An 8,434-nucleotide genomic window follows, 5' to 3' on the forward strand; every position below is an offset into this window, starting at 1 on the left:
TTCATACTTAAAACTAGATTTCCTAAAAGATCTCATCGGATTGTACTTACTAGGTTGTTTCCATAATCTTCCTGGTGCTGTTTGGATATTCTAAAAATTGTCACCTCAGAATGCGTCGTGCCCAGTGTCGTGCTCATGTATTTGACCGCTATCGGATAATAAAAAAAATACGAAAAATTCCCTTTCACTGTTGGTTTCTGAAAAGTAAGTCTCTGCACGAAAATAAACACAAACAAAACTCAAATCAATAGTGATAAATTATTAGCATGGGAAAATTAACAAGTAAATAGAGTCAATCTAGAACACTCATCAAATTCCCCCTCACTTATCTCATGTTTGTCCTCAAACATGTTTTAATCAAACAAGTTAAAACTCAATTTACTTTCCTCCGCCTCGTCTTTTATCAAAGCAAGCGATACAAGTCAAGTTCACAATAATTATTCAATTTAAGATATCAATAAATTAGAAAGCATAAGTTGGATCAAGCTAAACAGAAGCATAACTCAACACCTCATAAGGGTTCATTCAATTTACTCAATGTATTTTTGGGTGCAAGAACGCTCAAAGTCAGAACCAAACATAATAATTCCATGGAAATCTAAGAAGGCAAACAATTTCTCCATCATCTAGTGAAGCAGAATATCGAGCAACGGCTACTGTCACGTGTGAATTACAATGGCTACAATTTCTCCCCACTGATTTAAATATTTCTTCCATATCTGTAAATTTTTATAGTGATAATCTCTCGGCTATTCGCATTGCAGAAAATCCAGTTCAACATGAGCGTACTAAACATGTAGAGATTAATTGTCATCCGTTCAGACAAAAGCTACAACAGGGTGTCATTGTCTTATTATCTGTCTCATCTCAAAATCAGTTAGCCGATTGTATTACCAATACTCTATCTGCATCTTCTCTTCAATGGTCTATTGTCAAATTGGGTATTCAAAATTCGTATGGCCCAACTTGAGGGGGGCTAACAGAACGTATAGGTTGGTTGGTTAGTTGACAGATTATAGAAGCTGGTTAGTTAGGAGAAAGTTAGTTGCAGTTGATGTAAGCTATGTGTATAAATAAGTAAGCGTAGGTGGTGTTGGTTCATGTAATATGGGATTAGTTTGGTTGGCCAGTAATCCTATTCCCCGGTAATTTTTATTCCCAACAGTGATATTTTGGGGTATATTACCGGGAATGTGATTATCTCATTCCCTTAGGTATTATTGGATTATCGGCGTTTTGGACTAAAATGCCCTTAATTTTTTTCTTCAAAAATATCATTCTTATGTCGTTGAATAATAAAAATTATACGAAGGTTAAATTACAAATTTATCCTTAACTATTTAGATTTACAAAAAACCCATAATTAGAATTTTATATGAAGTTCAGGGGTTAAAATAAAATTTACCCTTTCATTAAACTTATTTATCTTTTCAATTTTGTAAAAAAATTATATAAGTTTTATGAATTTAAAATTTTTAAAGAAAATATATAAATTAATTATAGTAATAGTATAGTAGAATTCAACTTGTTAAAAAAATAAATATATAATAAGGACAAATTGATAAAATATACATTCCAATAATTTTTTATTCCTTTAACCAAACACTATCTGTCTCATCTCAAAATCAGTTAGCCGATTGTATTACCAATACTCTATCTGCATCTTCTCTTCAATGGTCTATTGTCAAATTGGGTATTCAAAATTATATAAGTTTTATGAATTTAAAATTTTTAAAGAAAATATATAAATTAATTATAGTAATAGTATAGTAGAATTCAACTTGTTAAAAAAATAAATATATAATAAGGACAATTTGATAAAATATACATTCCAATAATTTTTTATTCCTTTAACCAAACACTGTAATCTTACATTCCTACTAAACGAACCAAACACAAAATACAACATTTCCAGTAATCTTATTCCCGCCGGTGATCTTATTATCGCTGGTAATCTTACATTCCGTGAACCAAACACACCCTAAGTGTAAAAGATCATATTTGTGAAATAATAACAAAAATCTTTTCTCAAGCTTTACAAAGCTTAATAGTTGTATCGTTTATACCACTAAACTTTTAATTTTATCAATTATAACACTGAACTTTAATTTTCGTTTCAATTATATTATTAGGCCGTTAAATCGTTAACAATCGGATCAAAACAACATCATTTTGATGAGGTGTCTTCGTCGATAACCATCACTCATGTCATCGTACCGTTATTGATTTAGCAGTTTAGTTGTATAATTGAAACGAAAACCCAAAGTTCAGTGCTATAATTGGTAGATAGAAAGTTTAATAGTATAAGCGATACAACACATAAAGTTAGATGATATTGATGTGGTTTACCCATAAAAATATATACATATTTGTATAGATGAGTTTAAATTTTGGCATGTATCAACTTCTATTGACCGAAAGTTTTTTTTTATATTTTTTAACATAGTTGGTAAAGAGGGTCACGAGTGTTGGCAAAGTATACTTTAAGGGTCTTATTTGATAAAAAAAAAACTTTAAAAGCTATAATAGGAATATAAAAATAGTTTAAGGGCCATTTTACCTATTAAGCCAAAAATAAAATGAGCCATGTATAGTAAAATGATGAAAACCAGGGACTAAAAGCAAAATAATAGAGACTATCGCGGGATTCATAAAGGATATACTACTAGTTTGTTTCTCCAACGATTGTGTAACCAAGTACGAACTTCGCTTATTTAAAAATATTTTTTTTTTAAATTACGTAATTAATTTTTATTTTTCTCATCAATTCTTGATTCGTATTATGGGCATGGATTTGTAGTTATTTTGTCTATTTTTAAGTGTTATTTTGATTTGATTTGGGTTTAGGTATATCCGGATTGAAAATCTTGGCCCTGCGCAAGGAGATTAACTCTTTTGGGTTAAGAATGATCAAAGGAATGTCATCGGACAATATTCATGGCCTCGTTTTGGCTGTTTCATCGAGCATTTTCATTGGATCTAGCTTTATTATCAAGAAACAGGGTTTGCAGAAAGCTGGGGCATCAGGACGAAGAGCCGGTCTCTTTCTTGCTTTCTCTTGATTCTTGTTGATTTAATTTGTTAGAACATTTGAATTAGAGTTTAATATCTAGTGTTTTTTGTTTATGGATGCTTGAATTTTGATACTAGGGCAAGGTGGACACTCCTATTTGTATGAACCTTGGTGGTGGGCGGGAATGATTACCAGTAAGTATAACCATCCACTTCAATCTGTTAGTTTCTTATAGTTCTATTTCTTTGTTCTGTCATTTTAATTATGAGGTTTAATGATGGATTGTAAATTTTAAACTATAATGGATGAGAATTAGTTGGAATTTTGAAGCAATGAAGTTTTGATATTAAGGAGATCCTTAGTATTTAGGATAACTTGTTAATGGTGGTATGGTTAATTTCTCTATGGATTTCATAGTATCTAAATTTGGAGAAGGTCATCTCTGTATATTAACATTTGAATATGGGTCAAGCACAAAACCGTACTTCAAGAAAAACACAAATATACTTAATATAGGCAAAGAAATACTTTGTTGCTGCCCTTACTGGAGCAGCAAAAGGTAGATGTTCAGATCAATCCCTGCAATCAATCTTTTCTGTTTTAGCTACAATACTATCTGGACTGTTTACTTTTAAGTAACAATATCTGGCACTTGTGTTCAACACTAATTTTAAATATAAATGTGTGTATGATCACTTGAAAAAACTTAACAGATAAGGTGTACTAATATATATATCCAACACTTATCTTCAACTCCAAGTAATATGCATCTCGTCCTTTCAAGACCATAACCAAATTGAAGGAAAAGAAACTGTTTACTTTTAGATAAGTTCTGAAGTGAAGTAGAATGGGAGAATTTATGTGTTATGTTTGAGTTTTACTGTCAACATTTTTCTTGAAAGATGCAAGAAAGAGAAATGTAAGAATAAACTTCGTGTGCAATGCGCCAATGACATTGAGCAATAGTGAGCCAAAGGAGATGCATTGTATTAGTTTGTTATGATTATATTACTCAGATTTATCGATAGTGTTGAATATGAGCATATGCCTAAGATAAGTATTTTGAAGGATTCTATCCCCATACCACTATATAGATATGTCTTGGACAAGAGTGTCAAACATAGATAAAAAGAATGGCATTACCTCAGTGGCGGATCTAGAAATTTAAGAATGGGGTCCAAAATTTTAATTTTCTTTTTTTAAAAATAATGGGTATGTAAATTTTTTTCTTTTTTCTTTACCACATTAAACTAAATTTAACCATTTTTCCAAAATAATGGGGATGCACTTGGCCCGTATGCAGGCTTAGTGCATCCTCCACTGCATTAGCTATGTTCTTTTTATGCTGCATGTTTACCCTAACATTTTTTCCCTTACCACCATCACCATGCATTTTTTCTACTGCGACTTAATGTCAAGAAACTCCTGATGTTATTGTTTTGAGTTATGTTAATGTGCTTTACTTTTACAGTGATAGTTGGGGAGATAGCTAATTTCGCTGCTTATGCCTATGCTCCTGCAATTCTTGTAACACCATTAGGAGCCTTAAGTATTATTTTCAGGTATGGATCAGGTTCCATCTTTGTTAGTTAAAATATGAGATTTATTTAACAACCTAGTTCCATTCATGTTCATACAAGGACAAATGTTTAGAAGCTTACATCTTTCTATGTTGTTTTGCCTCATTTTTTTATTGAAGTATTTTTTCCGACACAAATTCTGATATGGGTATGGGGATACGACCTTCTAATATATATGTAAAATTATAGATAATGCTCATATTAAACTTTCACAGGGGTTCGAGTAACATAGCGTGTTTATATCTATGTATGGGCTCGGCTTGTTTGACTAATTTTATGAGGTAAACCTTATTATGCAGTGCAGTGCTAGCTCATTTTATTTTGAAGGAGAAGTTACACATCTTTGGTATGCTTGGATGTGCTCTTTGTGTTGTTGGCTCTACAACCATTGTCTTACATGCTCCAAGGGAAAGAAATATCGAATCTGTCAAACAAGTATGGCAGCTTGCAACAGAGCCGGGTATGTGAGAACTTTCCAATCTAGTTACTTATACATTAAAGAATTTATGTTGCTCGGGGATTTTCATTTTTCTCAAGTATTCATATCCGATACCTATATTCATCTAATATATGCATTTTTACGTTGGCAGGCTTTATTGTATACTTTTGGGTCATTTTGGTTGTTGTAGCAGTGATTATTTTTCGATATGTCCCACGCTATGGTCAAACCCATTTGATAGTTTACATTGGAATCTGCTCTCTTATGGGGTCGCTCACGGTCTGTTGATTACTTTCAAGACTTCTTCTTTTATTTTGATTTTAGTTGACCTCATCCAGCATATTCACGGATATTCGAACGGGAATATTTTGTACAAAGATACTTTAAACGTATGAAAACTTTAGGGGAAAATTAATATATCTTCATCAAATATATCCATATTCATTATTCGATACTCACTAGAATCTAAGTAACATGGATTTTAAACATGGCTTTAACAACACTTCTTGTAAACCTTTTTTCTCTTTTCATTCTCATAGGTAATGGGTGTTAAAGCAGTCGGAATCGCACTGAAGCTGTCGTTTGGAGGCATGAATCAATTTAAATACTACGAAACATGGATATTCACAATAATTGTGATCTTTTGCTGTCTTCTGCAAATAACTACTTGAACAAGGTAAGTGTTGAGACTTAGATTTCAATGCATATATCATATCTATCTTGTATGATACTCTTTCCTTTTTGTCAGTTGACACAAATACTTGCATATGTTTTCCTTTTTAATAGAAATCTTTTTGGGGGTTAAATTAATCTAATATGAAGGGTATGAATAGTCGGAGTAGCTTAAGTTAATCTAATATGATCACTTGAATTGCTGATAAACAATAGATTTGGTGGACAGAGGATGAGAATTTGTGCTGTCAACCCTCCATTTACCATTGGAAATGTGTTTTACTAGTTCTAACACTAATTATTTGGAATGCATTGCAAGTTACTCATTTTTAAGTTAGTTATAGGATACAAAGACTTCAAAAAGGTTCTTTCAAATCATATTTTTCAAACTTATATTCTTAATTTACATATGCTCGTTGGCCCTAGGTTCAAGTATTGTTTTTTTCTCTTGTTGCTACTAAAAGCTTAAGGTATTTTTGCAGGCTTTGGACACCTTTAACACTGCCGTTGTATGTCCTGTTTACTATGTCATGTTCACGACATTCACCATTATTGCCAGCATGATCATGTTTAAGGCAAGTTTTCTTAAAACATTCTTATACACTCTAACTATAAATGCGTCGAGCTTTAACGGACAGATCCCTGTTTATTTTTTAGCTTGTTCATATGATTATTATTTGAACGAACTTGTTAACATCAAATGAATATTCTCGCTAGTATGTTCGATTATTTTTCATGAACATCACGAACAAGTTACATTTAGTTTATGTGAACAAACTTGAATTATATTTTGGAACTCTAAACAAACAAAAACAAACAGTTCAAACTCGGTTCATTTACAACCATAATCTTTGTTTTTGTATAGAATAATGCCTTCTTTCTTCTTTGTTTTTTGGTTAAAAAAGGATTGGGATTCACAGGGTGGACAGAGATTTCAACAGAGTTATGTGGGTTTATTACAATTCTATCAGGAACATTCCTCCTCCATAAAACCAAAGATATGGGAAAAAGTTCAAGTGCAGACTCCCTGTTTATACGTCTCCCGATCCAACGCCAACCCCCAGTTCTAGATACTCAGTCCACAGGTTTGAAATTCGAAATCGGAATCTCAGATTTCTTGTTTCAGATGTTACTTTTAGTTTCATTCAAGGAAAAACTGGAAAAACAAAGGAGAATTAGGAGTTTGTTTGATTGAGGTTTATGAATAATTAAGACATGTTTTTTTTATTTGAAATTGGTGGATGTAAAGAGATTCTACATAAGTTAAGAAAAAAACTATATTTTTTTAGTTTCCTTCTGTTTATATGCTTATTTTTGTTTTTCTCATAACACTTTTATATGTTCATAATTATTGGAGTTTTATGACTTTTTACTATAATTTATGTGTTTATTTTACTCTAAACTAGAAAATCTTTAGAAAGGAAATTCGCATTCCTTATGATATCTATGTATCTATCACAACCAACTAAGAAGATTCCAACTTTTGTACTTATAATGACTAATTCCATGCAGTGATGAAGGGTAAAAAGACGTAGATATTTGCATGCAACGCCAAAGACCAAGACTGAAACTCCAACCAATAAAATTGAGAAGTCGATTAATTAGCGAAAATTCTCCATCTTTCAATGAACTCCAACAAAGTTTCAGTGTGGAAATTTCCACTCATTGTGCCCATCAATCTGTATCAAACAGCTAAGAAATTTGGTGTACTTTTGTCATTTGAATGACTTAAACAGAGTGGTAGGGTATTATTCTCATGCAGTGAAGACCGGGAAAGAAGACTTTGGACATTTCCATGCAGTGCCAAAGGCCAAGAATATGGCCAATACATTCTAGGGGATAAAAGAAAGGCTTAGTATCAAAATAAGTGTCCAAACTATACTGTTTTTTTCTCTCGAATAGATGACTAAATTATTTTGACTTGTCCACGTGCCTAACATTACAAATGTTACCACTTGTTCGGGCCGTCAACGGTGTTAATTTTTCTATTAAGTGACACGTATCACAATCTGGTATTTTGAAATTTATTTTTGTAAGAATATTAAAATTATTATGTTTATAAAAAATCCTACTCTTAAATTATAAAATAGCCTCAAAATTCCAAAAATCCCTAAATCCTAATCTTAACCCATTGCCGTTGCTCTTTCTGGCCACAACCACTACGGCCGATGTAACCACTGCCGCCGATGTAGTCTCTGTCATCCTCCTAGTCATATGCCGCCATAGTTATTGCCGATTGGCTGTCGGAATCGCGTGGGATCGAGATTTTCATCAAAGGGTTCGCGGGTATAAAACGTCGATTCGTCATTGATCGACTGTCAATCGATCACAATTTCATAGGAGTTTGGTCGCCAGGGAGAGGGGAGGTCGGGTGGAGCTTTGTTGACAGAAAAGAGCGATGACCGGTGTGGGTTTAGGGGTTGAAATGAAGATCTTTAAAGTTTTGAGTTTATTTCAAAATTTGTGTTTTCTTTTTTTAAAAATAAATAATTTTAATTTTTTAATTTTAAATAAAATTTTATCAAATTGTGACACGTCACTTAACAGAAAAATTAACACCATTGATAGCCCGAACAAGTGGTAACGTTTGTAACATTAGGCACCGGGATGATTTAAAAAATAGTTTAGGCACTTATTCATGAAGATAGGTATAATTTAGGCATTTTTTGGTATTAAGCCTAAAGAAAACAATATATTTATAATATCATAACGATTATCAACAAATAAATA

The 8,434-nt window shown here is 32.2% G+C and overlaps 1 pseudogene; it reads left to right on the forward strand.

The window, feature by feature from the left end:
• The first annotated feature begins 2,798 nt into the window (after positions 1–2,798).
• On the forward strand, positions 2,799–7,619 carry LOC120114216 (annotated as a pseudogene).
• The last annotated feature ends 815 nt before the right edge of the window (positions 7,620–8,434 follow it).

Source organism: Hibiscus syriacus, unplaced genomic scaffold (genome assembly GCF_006381635.1).
Source record: "Hibiscus syriacus cultivar Baekdansim isolate YM2019G1 unplaced genomic scaffold, ASM638163v2 tig00000778_pilon, whole genome shotgun sequence".
NCBI classification, from domain to species: Eukaryota; Viridiplantae; Streptophyta; class Magnoliopsida; order Malvales; family Malvaceae; genus Hibiscus; species Hibiscus syriacus.